At 41.2% G+C, this 14,789-nt stretch overlaps 1 protein-coding gene across 3 annotated transcripts in view; it reads left to right on the forward strand.

Moving 5' to 3' along the window:
* Positions 1–5,553: 5,553 nt before the first annotated feature.
* LOC128701095 (two pore potassium channel protein sup-9) overlaps positions 5,554–14,789 on the forward strand; it is a 540,549-nt gene continuing 531,313 nt past the window's right edge. For all 3 annotated transcript variants that reach the window (XR_008408855.2, XM_070100622.1, XM_053794635.2), the window contains exon 1: positions 5,554–6,092. The gene's annotated coding sequence lies outside the window, so the exon portion shown is untranslated. The remainder of the gene's footprint in view (positions 6,093–14,789) is intronic.

Genomic DNA, 14,789 nt, shown 5'->3' on the forward strand with positions numbered 1-14,789 from the left:
CACACACACACACACACACACACACACACACACACACACACACACACACACACACACACACACACACACACACATATAGTAGTAGGTTAGTAGCAACCACCCAGGGAGGTACTACCGTCCTGCCAAGTGAGTGTGAAACGAAAGCTTGTAATTGTTTTACATGATGGTAGGATTGCTGGTATCTTTTGTCTGTCTCATAAATATGCAAGATTACAGGTATGTCTTGCTACTTCTACTTACACTTAGGTCACACTACACATACACATTTATTTATACACACTCATCTGAGTTTTCTTTTATCTTAATAGTTCTTGGTCTTACTACTTTTCCTTTTATATCCATGGGGAAGTGGAATAAGAATCTTTCCTCCGTAAGCCATGCATGTTGTAAAAGTCAACTAAAATGCCGGGAACAATGGGCTAGTAACTCAAACCATACCACGGGCGGGTTTGAACCCGCGGTCAGAGAGTCTCAAAACTCCAGACCGTCGCTTTTGTTTGCAATCGTGTCATTACGATTCCGTGAGTCATGTTGCCGGCTAGTAACTCCTTTTCTTGTAATAATTACTAAAAAAAATAATTAGAAAATTGTCAAAGTGGGAGGTCTGAATGTGCGTGAATGTTGTGCAAATGATAAGAAAGAGATGATGGTGGATGTTATGAATGAGAAGAAGCTGGATGTCCTGGCTTTAAGTGAAACAAAGCTGAAGGGGGTGGGAGAGTTTCAGTGGAGAGGAATAAATGGGATTAGGTCAGGGGTTTCAAATAGAGTTAGAGCTAAAGAAGGAGTAGCAATAATGTTGAAGGATAAGATATGGCAGGAAAAGAGGGACTATAAATGTATTAATTCAAGGATTATGTGGAGTAAAATAAAGGTTGGATGTGAAAAGTGGGATATAGTAAGCGTATATGCACCTGGAGAAGAGAGAAGTGTAAAGGAGAGAGAGAGATTTGGGAAATGTTTAGTGAATGCGTGGAGAGTTTTGAACCAAGTGTGAGAGTACTTGTGGTTGGGGATTTCAATGCTAAAGTGGGTAAAAATGTTGTGGAGGGAGTAGTAGGTAAATTTGGGGTGCCAGGGGTAAATGTAAATGGGGAGTCTTTAATTGAGATATGTGTAGAACTAGATTTGGTAACAAGTAATACATATTTTATGAAAAAGAGGATAAATAAATATACAAGGTATGATGTAGCACGTAATGAAAGTAGTTTGTTAGATTATGTATTGCTGGATAAAAGGTTGATGGGTAGGCTCCAGGATGTACATGTTTATAGAGGGGCAACTGATATATCGGATCATTATTTAGTAGTAGCTACAGTTGGAGTAAGAGGTAGACGGGACAAGAAGAAGGTGGCAACAACAAGTAGGAGGGAAATGAAAGCGTATAAACTAAGGGAGGAGGAAGTTCGGGTGAGATATAAGCGACTATTGGCAGAAACGCGGGCTAGTGCAAAGATGAGTAGTGGCGGGGGGGGGGGGGTTGAAGAGGGTTGGACGAGTTTTAAAAATGCAGTATTAGAATGTGTGGCAGAAGTTTGTGGTTATAGGAGGGTGGGGGCAGGAGGAAAGAGGAATGATTGGTGGAATGAAGTAAAGGGTGTGATAAAAGAAAAAGTTAGCTTATAAGAGGCTTTTACAACGCAGAAGTGTTATAAGAAGAGCAGATTATACGGAAAGTAAAAGAAAGGTAAAGAGAGTGGTGAGAGAGTGCAAAAGGAGAGCAGATGAAAGAGTGGGAGAGGCACTGTCAAGAAATTTTAATGAAAATAAGAAAAAAATTTGGAGTGAGTTAAACAAGTTAAGAAAGCCTAGGGAACGTATGGATTTGTCAGTTAAAAACAGAGTAGGGAAGTTAGGGAGAGGGAGGTATTAGGTAGATGGCGAGAATATTTTGAAGAACTTTTAAATGTTGAGGAAGAAAGGGAGGCGGTAATTTCATGCACTGGCCAGGGAGGTATACCATCTTTTAGGAGTGAAGAAGAGCAGAATGTAAGTGTGGGGGAGGTACGTGAGGCATTACGTAGAATGAAAGGGGGTAAAGCAGCTAAAACTGATGGGATCATGACAGAAATGTTAAAGGCAGGGGGGGATACAGTGTTGGAGTGGTTAGTACTTTTGTTTAATAAATGTTTGAAAGATTGGAAGGTACCTAGGGATTGGCAGAGAGCATGTATAGTCCCTTTATATAAGGGGAAGGGGGACAAGAGAGATTGTAAAAATTATAGAAGAATAAGTTTACCGAGTATACCAGGAAAAGTGTACGGTAGGGTTATAATTGAAAGAATTAGAGGCAAGACAGAATGTAGGATTGCGGATGAGCAAGGAGGTTTCAGAGTGGGTAGGGGATGTGTAGATCAAGTGTTTACATTGAAGCATTTATGTGAACAGTATTTAGATAAAGGTAGGGAAGTTTTTATTGCATTTATGGATTTAGAAAAGGCATATGATAGTGGATAGAGGAGCAATGTGGCAGATGTTGCAAGTATATGGAATAGGTGGTAAGTTACTAAATGCTGTAAAGAGTTTTAATGAGGATAGTGAGGCTCAGGGTAGGGTGTGTAGAAGAGAGGAAGACTACTTCCCGGTAAAAGTAGGTCTTAGACAAGGATGTGTAATGTCACCATGGTTGTTTAATATATTTATAGATGGGGTTGTAAATGAAGTAAATGCTAAGGTGTTCGGGAGAGGGGTGGGATTAAATTATGGGGAATCAAATACAAAATGGGAATTCACACAGTTACTTTTTGCTGATGATACTGTGCTTATGGGAGATTCTTAAGAAAAATTGCAAAGGTTAGTGGATGAGTTTGGGAGTGTGTGTAAAGGCAGAAAGTTGAAAGTGAACATAGAAAAGAGTAAGGTGATGAGGGTATCAAATGATTTAGATAAAGAAAAATTGGATATCAAATTGGGGAGGAGTATGGAAGAAGTGAATGTTTTCAGATACTTGGGAGTTGACCTGTCGGCGGATGGATTTATGAAGGATGAGGTTAATCATAGAATTGATGAAGGAAAAAAGGTGAGTGGTGCGTTGAGGTATATGTGGAGTCAAAAAACGTTATCTATGGAGGCAAAGAAGGAACTGTATGAAAGTAAAGTAGTACCAACACTCTTATATGGGTGTGAAGCTTGGGTTGTGAATGTAGCAGTGAGGAGGCGGTTGGAGGCAGTGGAGATGTCCTGTCTAAGGGCAATGTGTGGTGTAAATATTATGCAGAAAATTCGGAGTGTGGAAATTAGGAGGTGTGGAGTTAATAAAAGTATTAGCAGAGAGCTGAAGAGGGGTTGTTGAGGTGGTTTGGTCGTTTAGAGAGAATGGATCAAAGTAGAATGACATGGAGAGCATTTAAATCTGCAGAAGGAAGGCGGGGTAGGGGTCGTCCTCGAAAAGGTTGGAAGGAAGAGGTAAGGGAGGTTTTGTGAGCGAGGGGCTTGGACTTCCAGCAGGCGTGCATGAACGTTTTCGATATGAGTGAATGGAGACGAATGGTATTTGGGACCTGACGATCTGTTGGAGTGTGAGCAGGGTAATATTTAGTGATGGGCCATACCCCCGGCCGGGATTGAACCCGCGGTCATAGAGTCTCAAAACTCCAGCCCGTCGCGTTAGCCACTAGACCAGCTAGCCACAATAAGATTCATCCAACTAGATATATTTCTACACCATAGGAAAGTTAGCACAGGCACCTCTGTGACCACAAATGCAAGTTTTTACAGACGAATCTCCAGCTAGCGTGGCCGTGACGAACTCTAGCTCAAGTCCCTTCACTGCCGTCAACATGACTTAAGAAATCGTAATGACACGATTGCAAATAAACCATACCCCCGGCCGGGATTGAACCCGCGGTCATAGAGTCTCAAAACTCCAGCCCGTCGCGTTAGCCACTAGACCAGCTAGCCACAATAAGATTCATCCAACTAGGTATATTTCTACACCATAGGAAAGTTAGCACAGGCACCTCTGTGACCACAAATGCAAGTTTTTACAGACGAATCTCCAGCAAGTAAAAACTTGCATTTGTGGTCACAGAGGTGCCTGTGCTAACTTTCCTATGGTGTAGAAATATACCTAGTTGGATGAATCTTATTGTGGCTAGCTGGTCTAGTGGCTAACGCGACGGGCTGGAGTTTTGAGACTCTATGACCGCGGGTTCAATCCCGGCCGGGGGTATGGTTTATTTGCAATCGTGTCATTACGATTTCTTAAGTCATGTTTAGTGATGGGATTCAGGGAAACCGGTTATTTTTATATAGCCGGACTTGAGTCCTGGAAATGGGAAATACAATTCCTGCCCTCTAAAGGAGGGGTTTCGGGATACTAGCAGTTTGGAGGGATATGTGTATCTTTATACGTATATGCTTCTAAACTGTTGTGTCCTGAGCACCTCTGCAGAAACAGTGATTATGTGTGAGTGTGGTGAAAGTGTTGAATGATGATGAAAATATTTTGTTTTTGGGGATTTTTTCTTTCTTTTTGGGTCACCCTGCCTCGATGGGAGACCGCCTTGTTGAAATTTATATATATATATATATATATATATATATATATATATATATATATATATATATATATATATATATATATATATATATATATATATATATATATATATATATAAATATATATATATAATATATATATATATATATATATATAATATATATATATAATAATATATATATATATATATATATATATATATACTAGGTGGTAGGTTGGTAGACAGCAACCACCCAGGGAGGTACTACCGTCCTGCCGAGTGTAAAACAGAAGCCTGTAATTGTTTTACATGATGGTAGGGTTGCTGGTGTCTTTTTTTTCTGTCTCATAAGTATGCAAGATTTCAGATACGTCTTGCTACTTCTACTTACACTTAGGGCACACTACACATACATGTACAAGCGTATATATACACACCCCTCTGGGTTTTCTGCTATTTTCTTTCTAGTTCTTGTTCTTGTTTATTTCCTCTTACCTCCATGGGGAAGTGGAACAGAATTCTTCCTCCGTAAGTCATGAGTGTTGTAAGAGGCGACTAAAATGCCAGGAGCAAGGGGTTAGTAACCCCTTCTCCTGTATATATTACTAAATGTAAAAGGAGAAACTTTCGTTTACCTTTTGGGCCACCCTGCCTCGGTGGAATACGCTGGTATATATATATATATATATATATATATATATATATATATATATATATATATATATATATATATATATATATATATATATATATATATATAATTTATATTTTTTTTCCTACAGTTATTTTTCATTAAGGAAGGAATTTGAGATATCCAGCTCATCTTTGGGTTCCATTCCTCACACCATTCCTTACGTTGACCCTATATTGTAAATAAAATACATTAAATGTTTACTCTTCTATCAACTACTTGTGATATGGCAAGCTCGCAAAAAAACATGGAACAATGCTAAATGTGAATGTGTTATAGAGAACATGAAGAGGGAGAAGTTACCTCTAATTCCTTGGATCAAGATCCCCTTAGCAGCGTCAGGCAAGTGTACAAGTCGGGCGAGGTGGAGGAAGGTTGGCGTCTATTTCTGTTGGTCGGGCAGCCCAGTGCCACCGCTAGCAGTGCCAGTGTAGCAGTGAGTGTGCCAGGGGCACCCAGTGCCACCGCTAGCAGTGCCAGTGTAGCAGTGAGAGTGCCTGATGCTCGTAGTGTAACCCCCTGCAGCGCCAGAGGCAAGAGGTTCATGTACATGTGGCATTGTGGAGCCACCAGCAGGAGTGCCTAGCCACCAGCAGGAGTGCCTAGCCATCAGTAGGATTTCCTGGTATCAGTAGGAGTGCTTAGGTCCTAAAAGGAGTGTCTACCACCAGCAGGAGTGCCTAGCCACCAGGAGAAGTTTCTAGCCACCAGCAGGAGTTTCTAGCCACCAGGAGGAGTGCCTAGCCACCAGGAGTAGTACCTAGCTACCAGCAGGAGTGCCTAGCCATCAGCAGGAGTGCCTACCCACCAGCAGGACTATGTCTGTAGAGGCCCGACCAGCCGACGTGGCATCCGACACAGCATTGTTCCTCCGACCTGTTCTCACGCACCTCCTCTCACCAGCCGGCAACCTCACTCTAGTAAGTCAGTCCTACTCTTCGTCATTTGTGTGTAGACTTCCTTTCAAACCTAAACCCTTCCCTACCTCAACCTTCCTGTGGGTTCTAACCCCCTCCATCAATCCCTTTTCATGAGGGGTTTAACTTCCTTTGCTTTTTCCTCGGAGGTTTAACTCCCTTTCTTTCTTCCTAGGGAGTTCAATCCCCTTTTCTTCATGCTAGGGGATTTGGGCCTCCCGCCTTGTCCCCAAAAGATGATAAAAATAAGTGGGTGTTTTTAAGCGTCCTTGGCCTGAAAGTGTGAGACGAGTGTATTGTGTACTCAGTTGCGGCTGAGTAGCTTTACTCCTAGCTCTGGCTGCCACACTTTCTGATAGTCGATTACTTCTTCGGCTCTACTACGTACGAGTACTATATATATATATATATATATATATATATATATATATATATATATATATATATATATATATATATATATATATATATATATATATATATATGAGTAAGTCAGGAGAATCTGAGTTAGAACTAAGGAAGGGGTGGCAATAATGCTGAAGGATCAGTTATGGAAAGAGAAGAGGGAATATAAATGTATAAATTCAAGGATAATGTGGATTAAAATAAGGGTCGGATGCAAAAAGTGGATCATAATAAGCGTGTATGCACCTGGAGAAGAGAGGAGTGTAGAGGAGAGAGATTTTGGGAGATGTTTAGTATGTTGGAACATTTGAACTAAGTGAGAGAGTAATTGTGGTATGGGACCTAAGTGCTAAAGTAGGAGAAACGTTTAGAGTGGGTGTGGCAGGTAAGTTTGGGGTGCCAGGTGTAAATGAAAATAGGGAGCCCTTGACTGAATTTTGTATACAAAGGGGTATGGTTATAGGTAATACATATTTTAAGAAAAAGAGGATAAGTATACAAGATATGATGTAGGGCGTAATGACAGTAGTTTGTTGGATTACGTATTGGTAGATAAATGACTGGTGAGTAGATTTCAAGATGTACACGTTTATAGTGGGGCCACATATATATTAGATCACTTTTTAGTTGTAGCTACAGAGAGAGCAGAGGGTAGATGGGATACAAAAAAATAGAAGCAGCAAGGAAGAGAGAGGTGAAGGTTTATAAATTAAAGGAGGCATTCAGGGTAAGATATGAACAACTATTGGAGGATAGATGGGCTAGTGAGAGTATAGGCAATGGGGTTAGAGATGTGTGGGGTAAGTTTAAAAATGTAGTGTTAAAGCGTTCAGTAGAAGTTTGTGACTATAGGAAAGTGGGTGCGGGAGGGAAGAAGATCGATTGGTGGAATAATCATGTAAAGAGAGTAGTAAGAGACAAAATGTTAGCATATGAGAGTGGTGAAGCAATGTAAAAAGAGAGCAAGTGAGAGAGTTGGCGACATGTTATCAACAAATTTTGTTTAATGTAAGAAAAAGTTTTGGAGAGAGATTAATAAATTGAGGAAGCCTAGGGAAAGAATGGATTTGATAGTTAAAAATAGGAGAGGAGAGTTAGTAAATGGAGAGTTAGAGGTATCAGGAAGATGGAGGGAATATTTTGAGGAATTGTTAAATGTTGATGAAGACAGGAAAACTGCGGTTTCGTGTATATCACAAGGAGGAATAACATCTTGTAGGAGTAAGGAAGAGCCAATTGTGAATGTGGGGGGGGGAAGTTTGTGAGGCAGTGGGTAGAATGAAAGGGGGTAAAACAGCTGTGATTGATGGGATAAAGATAGAAATGTTGAAAGGTGGGGATATAGTTTTGGGGTGGTTAGTGCTTCTATTTAATAAATGTATGGAAGAGGGCAAAGTACCTAGAGACTGGCAGAGAGCGTGCATAGTTAATTTGTTTTAAAGGCAAAGGGGACAAAAGTAAAAATTGTAAGGGAATAAGTCTGGTAAAGTGTATGGTAGAGTTATTATTGAAAGAATGAAGACTAAGACGGAGTGGGATAGTAGATGAACAAGGAGGCTTTAGGAAAGGTAGGAGGTGTGTAGACCAAGTGTTTACAGTGAAGCATATAGGTGAACAATATTTAGATAAGGATAAAGAGGTTTTTGTGGCATTTATGGATTTGGAAAAGTCGAATGATAGGGTGGATAGGGGGCAATGTGGCAGATGTTGCAAATGTATTTAATAGGAGGTAGGTTATGGAAAGCAGTGAAGAGTTTTTACGAGTATAGGGAGAGAGGGAAATTATTTCCAAGTAATAGTAGGCCTTAGACAGGGATGTGTGATGTCACCATGGTTGTTCAATATATTTATAAATGGAACTGTAAGAGAAGTGAATGTTCGGGTGTTGGCAAGAGGTGTGACAACTCTCACACAAAGTGAGGGTTGTCACAATTACTCTCTGCTGATGACAATGTGCTTTTCGGAGATTCTGAAGAGAAGTTGTAGAGGTTGGTGGATAAGTTTGGTAGGGTATGTACAAGAAGGAAATTAAAAGCGAATATAGGAAAGAGTAAGGTGATGAGCATTACAAAAAAAAAAACATAACGAATGATTGGATATCAGATTGGAGGTAGAGAGTATGGTGGAGGTGAATGTATGCTACCTTGCCACAAACGCCGATATCACTGGTTTAGAAAGACACATGAGTAAACATTAGCACATATTCACTTCTTACATAGAGAAGTTAAGAAAGACAGTATATATAGGCGGAGAGTAAGGTCTGACTGACATATGGTGACTGACTTCCATATTGGGATGAAGACAGGTAGACAATAGTTTTATGTGACTCCTGCTTTGTTAGGTATGTGGTGTTTTGTCTGTTTGAGTATCATGTATGCTAATGTTTTTGAAATATTGTAGTTTCCAGTATTATGTTCTATGGTGTCGGTGACGGAGACTAGCGAGGTTTCCAGACACAGCGTCTTGGATCTTTATTCTGTGAGGACGAGCTGTGCCTTATCCCAATTGTCGGTATTTATTACCAAGATTAATTCCATCACTGATTGAACACCATCCACGAGTGAACTTGCAAATGTTGCTTTCCCTATAGATAAATGCACCCTACTGCACTCTACGTATCATTCCTGGCCTGAAATTACTTGTCAGGCCAGAAACTGATGACTACCCTTAACAACCATTCATTGTCAACACAACCTTACGGAATAGTTCCACATATTTTGTTCTTAATTAGGTCTTCTCCTGTCTCATTCCTGGTAAACAGAACCTCTCTCCCATGCTTCCTAATATCACTTGCTTCAGTGCTAAGACAGGTAACAGGTTTCCTCTCATTAGCAATCACGATGTTCCTAAATCTGTTATCTACACCCTCTTCCTAGCATCATTGCAATAAGGCCTATCCATAAATCTAATCTGAGTGTTAGTATAGGGATATATCCCTTCTGTCAGGTTAAGTGTATTAAAAAACATCCACACTGATTTCTGGGGTGGGTCTTTTTTAATTTTTTTCCTTCTCAAAACATACTTCTTGCCATCTCTTCATGTGTAATGTTCATTAAATATTCCTCGATCCACTGTATCACTGAACCTTCCATTTCCTCTTGCTCATCTAATATGCAGATCAACCTTCTTTCATACAGTCCGGCACTGCAGTCGACTGACCCCCGTCTTCAGTGATCTCCATAATTCAGTCACAAAACACCTGCAGGTTCGTAAGAGAAGACTTCCCATCTCTAAATTCGTGCTGATTTTCTGCAAATCCCACCTCTCTGGGCGCTCAACAACATCTTACCAATTATCCATTCCAATACTTTGGACAGTTAGTGATACTGATCTGTAATTTAGTGCCACATACCTGCTCTCCTGCTTCAATGTCGCTACCACATTTCAGATGTCCGGAAGGTGTGTAGGTGTGTGTGTGTGTGTGTGTGTGTGTGTGTGTGTGTGTGTGTGTGCGCGCGCGTGTGTGCGCGCGCGCGCTCACGAATCTGTACTCACCTACTTTCATTTGCAGTGTTCGATACTCAGCTCCTGCCCCCGTATCGTACTTTCATAGGCATCACCGATTTCGAAGCTCCTGGGCCTTATATCTACTCTTGAAGCTGTGTATTGAGTTTGCCTCAACCAAATCATTCCACATTTTAACCATCCTGTTATTAAAGAAATATATCATTAATCCTTATGATTCTTCTGTGTTTTCATTTGCTACCTTTGTCCCTTTTCATCGTGTTCTTCTCAGTTCGTAAAGTTCGTCTGTCTGTGCTGAAGGCGAATGCGGCGATAACGGAGAATAACAGAGAAGTTTGACTCACGAAATCGTAATGACACGATTGCAAAACAAACCATACCACGGGTGGGGATTGAACTCGTGGCGAGTGAGTCGTAAAACTCTAAGCCAGCGCATAAGCCACTGGGCCAGCTGGCTTCAGTAAGATTCATCCACGTATATCTATACACCATAGGAAGGTTAGTAGAGAGACCATTGTGACCACAAATGCAAGTTTTTACAGAGGAATCTCCGCCAACATGGCCGTGGCGAACTCTAGCTCTAGTTCCCTCAAAGCCGCCATCATGACTCGCGAAATCGTAATGACACAATTGCAAACTTGCATTTATGGTCACAGTGGGACCTGTGCTAACCTCTCTATGGTATATAAATACACATAGTATGACGATTCTTATTGTAGCCAGCTGGCCCAGGGGCTAACGCGCTGGCCTGGAGTTTTGCAACTCAAACGCCACGAGTTCAATCCCCACCCATGGTGTGCCTTTTTTTTTTTTTTTTTTTTTTTTTTTTTTGAGAAGTATGGGATTCCAAGAAGCAGCAGACCATACTGAATAACTTTGTGCATATTTAATGTTAAAAAATTACCATCTTATGCAGCTATAGTGCCAATGTTTCGTTTATTTGCATCAAAACAACCGATAGCATAAATACTTGAGAAAAATAGGAATTTGGATCACAATCATGTCTCCACTTTTCCTTCTCTCTGCCAAGGTCGTCAGGTTCAGTTCCTACTTCTCCTCCTAGTGTGTTCCTCTAAGTTCTGGTATGTGTTAGCAATGTGTGTGTGTGTACTCGCCTAGCTGTACTCACCTAGTTGAGGTTGCAGGGGCCGAGTCCAAGCTCCTGGCCCCGCCTCTTCACTGGTCGCTACTAGGTCACTTTCCCTGAACCGTGAGCTTTATCATACCTCTGCTTAAAGCTGTGTATGGATCCTGCCTCCACTACATCGCTTCCCAAACTATTCCACTTCCTGACTACTCTGTGGCTGAAGAAATACTTCCTAACATCCCTGTGATTCATCTGTGTCTTCAACTTCCAACTGTGTCCCTTTGTTGCTGTGTCCCATCTCTGGAACATCCTGTCTTTGTCCACCTTGTCAATTCCTCTCAGTATTTTGTATGTCGTTATCATTTCTTCCCTATCTCTCCTGTCCTCCAGTGTCGTCAGGTTGATTTCCCTTAACCTTTCCTCGTAGGACAAACCTCTTAGCTCTGGGACTAGTCTTGTTGCAAACCTTTGCACTTTCTCTAGTTTCTTCACAAGCTTAGGTAGGTGTGGGTTCCAAACTGGTGCCGCATACTGTGTGTGTGTGTGTGTGTGTGTGTGTGTGTGTATGTGTGTGTGTGTGTATGTGTGTGTGTGTGTGTGTGTGTGTGTGTGTGTGTGTGTGTGTAAAATTACACGTTTGTAAGGGCAAATTTCAGTTTGCAACGAGGAGTTCCAACTTTTCATCTCACCTTTTTCTTCACACACACACACACACACACACACACACACACACACACACACACACACACACACACACACACAAAGGGTGACAGATGCAGACAAGCACTTGACAACACGTGTGTCACATAGCACCCACTAACTCACACTGTCCCACTGATAGTACTGCCTCAGCTCTTTGAGCCAGACTCTAGACCCGATGTTCTTTTATTTCTTTTATACGGAGCAGTGACCTCCGTGTGGCTAATTCAAAGTAAGTAGTGGTTAAGGCTCGATCCTCTGTGTGTTAATAGCTACACACATACTTGCCTTCTGTCTAATAATATTCTTTATTTAATTCAACAGAGGGAAGCCGAACTTAATAATTGATACAAGAAGCTCTGCCTAATAATAGCTAACTGGGGCTCGTAACCGAAGGTCGATCGGATAAGACTTTACATAAGAACATAAGAAAGGAGGTATACTGCAACAGGCCTGTTGGCCCATACTAGGCAGGTCCTTTACAATCCATCCCACTAACAAAACATTTACCCAACCAATAAAGTTATAAACAGTCGCTGACTCCGACTCCTACTTCGATTACTGCTTTTATGCTGCTCCTCCTGTTGTTATTGCTGTTACTGTTTTCTTGCTGCTTCTGATGCTGCTTCTGCTTCCGTTGCTTCTACTGTTGCTTCTGCTTCAGTTGCTATTACTGTTACTTCTGCAGTTGCTTTTTCTGTTGTTGTTTCTGCTGCTTCTCTTGCTGTTGTTTCTGTTGCTTCTATTGCTGCTGTTTCTTCTGCTTCTGAAGCTACTGTTTCTGTTGCTGCTGCTGCTTCTGATGCTGCTGCTCCTGCTGCTGTTCGTGTTGCTAATGTTCTTCGTGCTGCTGCTGTTATTGTTTGCTGGTAATTCTGTTGCTAATGTTGGTGGCTGTTGCTGCTAATGTTGATGCTGCTGTTGCTGCTACTGTTGGTGCTGCTACTGTTGGTGCTGCTACTGTAGTTAGTGCTGCTGTTGCTATTGATGCTGCTACTGTTGGTGTTGCTGTTGTTGGTTATGTTATTGTTTGTGTTGCTGTTGTAGTAGTTGTTGCTGTTGGCGCTGCCGCCGCTGTTGTTGATTCTGCTGCTGTTGATGGTGCTGTTGACGTTGCTTTCTTGCTGTTGCTGGTGTTGCTGCTGCTGCTTTTATTGGTGTTACTGCTGTTGCTGTTGTTGGTGCTAGCGCTGGTACTGCTGTTGTTGATACCGGTACTGTTGGAAATGTTGGTGCTGCTGCTGTGGTTGGTGGTGGTAGTGCTGCTGTTGGTAGTGTTGCTGTTGGTGCTGTTGTTGCTAGTATTGCTGTTGGTGCTGTTATTGTGGTAGTGTTGCTGTTGTTGTTGGTGGTGATGCTGTTTAACAGTACTTATACCGTGATTATCTGATTCAGATATTTCTACTGCGCGTTGCTGCAGCGACTTTTACTGCTACTTTTATTGCTGCTACTGCTACTACTTTTATTGCTGCTGCTACTACTTATATTGCTGCTGCTACTACTTTTATTGCTGCTGCTACTACTTTTATTGCTGCTGCTGCTACTTTTATTGCTGCTACTACTACTTTTATTGCTGCTACTGCTACTACTTTTATTGCTGCTGCTGCTACTACTTACATTGCTGCTGCTGCTACTTTTATTGCTGCTGCTACTACTTTTATTGCTGCTGCTACTACTTTTATTGCTGCTACTACTTTTATTGCTGCTGCTGCTACTACTTTTATTGCTGCTGCTGCTACTTTTATTGCTGCTGCTACTACTTTTATTGCTGCTGCTACTACTTTTATTGCTGCTGCTACTACTTTTATTGCTGCTGCTGCTACTACTTTTATTGCTGCTGCTGCTACTTTTATTGCTGCTGCTACTACTTTTATTGCTGCTGCTACTACTTTTATTGCTGCTGCTACTACTTTTATTGCTGCTGCTACTACTTTTATTGCTGCTACTACTTTTATTGCTGCTACTACTTTTATTGCTGCTACTACTTTTATTGCTGCTGCTGCTACTACTTTTATTGCTGCTGCTGCTACTACTTTTATTGCTGCTGCTGCTAACGCTTGCTTACATGCTTAACTACTGCTGCTTTAACTTAACAACATAGCTGCTTTTATTGCTGCTGCTACTGCTTTTATTTAACACTTGCTGCTACTTAATACTGCTTTTAGTTAACAAGCATGCTTTTGTTAACAAGCTACTAGCTATTTTGTTAGCAACTTGCTACTGCTGCTCTTTTTTTTATTGCTGCTGCTGCTGCTTAACAATTTTGCTGCTGCTAACTACTTTTATTAAGCCACTTTTATTTAACGCAGCAACTGCTTTTGTTGCTCATATGCTGCTTTAACACTAGCTTTGATTTATGCTGCTGCTCACTGTATAAAACCAACTATTAGCTAACAACAACGCTGGCATTTGTTCTGCTGCTAAGCTTTATAGAACATGCTGCTACTTGCATTGCTGGCAACAACAGCTGTAACCAACTTTTACTTGCTAAGCTTTAACCGCTCTTCTACTACTGCTCACTAGCAGCAACATATGCTTACGTTTGCTGCATGACTACTACTTTTATTGCTGCTGCTACTACTACTTTTATTGCTGCTGCTACTGCTACTTTTATTGCTGCTGCTACTACTACTTTTATTGCTGCTGCTACTACTACTTTTATTGCTGCTGCTACTACTACTACTACTTTTATTGCTGCTGCTATTGCTGCTACTACTTTTATTGCTGCTGCTACTACTACTTTTATTGCTGCTACTACTACTACTTTTATTGCTGCTGCTACTACTACTTTTATTGCTGCTACTACTACTACTTTTATTGCTGCTGCTACTACTACTTTTATTGCTGCTACTACTACTTTTATTGCTGCTGCTACTGCTACTTTTATTGCTGCTGCTACTACTACTTTTATTGCTGCTGCTACTGCTACTTTTATTGCTGCTGCTGCTACGTTTATTGTTGCTGCTGCTACGTTTATTGTTGCTGCTGCTACGTTTATTGTTGCTGCTGCTACGTTTATTGTTGCTGCTGCTACTGCTACGTTT

The sequence above is a fragment of the Cherax quadricarinatus genome, chromosome 73 (genome assembly GCF_038502225.1).
Source record: "Cherax quadricarinatus isolate ZL_2023a chromosome 73, ASM3850222v1, whole genome shotgun sequence".
Classification (NCBI taxonomy): Eukaryota; Metazoa; Arthropoda; class Malacostraca; order Decapoda; family Parastacidae; genus Cherax; species Cherax quadricarinatus.